This window comes from Nicotiana attenuata, chromosome 3, assembly GCF_001879085.1.
Source record: "Nicotiana attenuata strain UT chromosome 3, NIATTr2, whole genome shotgun sequence".
Classification (NCBI taxonomy): Eukaryota; Viridiplantae; Streptophyta; class Magnoliopsida; order Solanales; family Solanaceae; genus Nicotiana; species Nicotiana attenuata.
In genome coordinates, this window is record NC_031991.1 from 29,554,460 (window position 1) to 29,556,886 (window position 2,427).

General features: G+C 48.5%; 1 pseudogene; it reads right to left on the reverse strand.

The window, feature by feature from the left end:
• Window positions 1,411-1,825, reverse strand: LOC109224574 (annotated as a pseudogene).

Genomic DNA, 2,427 nt, shown 5'->3' on the forward strand with positions numbered 1-2,427 from the left:
CTGAGGCCTCGGTGGGGCTGGAACACCACTGGCTGCTGGAAGAGCTGAATGAATGGGGCGACTCATATGACCCCTACCATGACGACCTGCAGCTGGGGCACGGGCACCAGAANACACAAGGATGAAATGCGTGGACTTGGTCAGCCGATCCACAATAACCCAAATGGCATCGAACTTCTTCAAAGTCCGTGGGAGTCCAGATACGAAGTCTATGGTGATCCGCTCCTACTTCCACTCCGGAATCTCTATCTGTTGAAGCAATCCACCCGGTCTCTGGTGCTCATACTTCACCTGCTGACAATTAAGGCACCGAGCTACAAACCCAACTATATCCTTCTTCATCCGCCTTCACCAGTAGTGCTGCCTCAAATCCTGATACATCTTCGCGGCACCCGGATGAATGGAATACCGCGAACTATGGGTCTCCTCTAGAATCAGCTCTCGAAGCCCATCGACATTGGGTACACAAACTCGACCCTGTATCATCAATACTCCGCCATCATCAATAGTCACATCTCGAGCATCGCCATGCAACACTTTGTCCTTGAGGACAAGCAAATGAGGGTCATCAAACTGACGCTCCCGGATATGATCAAACAAGGAAGACCGAGAGACCACACAAGCTAGAACCCGGCTGGGCTCCGAAATACCCAATCTCACAAACTGGCTGGCTAGGGCCTGAACATCCATCGCCATAGGCCTCTCTGCTGCTGGTAAATAAGCCAAACTCCCCAAACTCTCTGCCCGGTGGCTCAAAGCATCGGCTACCACATTGGCCTTGCCCGGGTGATACAAGATAGTGATGTCAAAATCCTTTAGCAGCTCTAGCCATCTCCTCTGACGCAAATTAAGGTCCTTCTGCTTGAACAGATGCTGCAAACTCCGGTGATCAGTACATATCTCACAAGGCACACCGTACAAGTAATGGCGCCAGATCTTCAAGGCATGAACAATGGCAGCTAACTCAAGATCATGAACAGGATAATTCTTCTCATGTATCTTCAACTGTCTGGACGCGTAGGCAATCACCCTACCGTCCTGTATCAATACCGCTCAAAGGCCAACTCTCGAGGAATCAGAATAGATAGTATAAGACCCCGAACCGGTAGGCAATATCAAAATCGGGGCTATAGTCAGGGCTGCCTTGAGCTTCTAAAAGCTCGCCTCACACTCGTCCGTCCACTGAAATGGAGCACCCTTCTGGGTCAATCTAGTCATAGGGGCTGCAATTGATGAAAACCCCTCCACAAAATGACGGTAGTAGCCCGCCAAGCCAAGGAAACTGCGAATCTCTGTAGCTGAGGATGGTCTGGGCCAAATCTGCACTGCCTCTACCTTCTTCGGATCCACCCGAATACCCTCACTCGATACCACGTGACCCAAGAATGCCACGGAATCCAACCAAAACTCACATTTTGAAAACTTTGCATATAATCTCTTTTCCCTTAGAGTCTGAAGCACTGTCCTCAGGTGCTGCACATGATCTTCCTGACTCCGGGAATATACCAAAATATCATCAATAAAGACAGTGATAAAAGAGTCAAGATATGGCCGGAATACATTGTGCATCAAATGCATGAAGGCTGCTGGGGCATTAGTCAGCCCAAATGACATAACAAGGAACTCGTAATGACCATACCGAGTCCTGAAGGCAGTCTTTCGGGATATCTGGCTCCCGAATCTTCAACTGATGATAGCCTGAGCGCAAATCAATCTTAGAAAACACTCGTGCGCCCTGAAGCCGGTCAAACAGATCATCAATACGAGGCAAAGGATAACGGTTCTTCACTGTAACCTTGTTCAACTGGCGATAATCGATACACATACGCATAGAACCATCTTTTTTCTTCACAAACAAGACAGGAGCACCCCAAGGTGAAACACTGGGCCGAATAAAACCCTTATCAAGTAATTCCTGCAATTGCTCCTTCAACTCCTTCAACTCAGGAGGAGCCATACGGTACAGAGAGATAGAAATGGGTTGAGTGCCCGGCAACAGATCAATGCCAAAATCAATGTCCCTATCGGGTGGCATGCTCGGAAGATCAGCTGGAAACACATCAGGGAAATCCCGTACTGCTGGGACTAAATCAACAGAAGGAGTATCCATACTGGCATCTCTCACATAAGCTAAGTACGCATCACAACCTTTCTCAACCATACGCTGAGCCTTAAGGAAAGAAATAACTCTACTGGGAGTGTGACCTAAGACACCCCTCCACTCAATACGCGGCACACCTGGCATGGCCAGTGTCACGGTTTTGGCGTGACAATCAAGAATAGCATAATGGGGCGACAACCAATCCCTACCCAAAATAATGTCAAAATCAACCATACTGAGCAATAATAAGTCAGCTCCGGTCTCAAAACCACCAAGAATAACCAAACATGACCGGTAAATGCGGTCCACAACAAGAGAATCCCCCA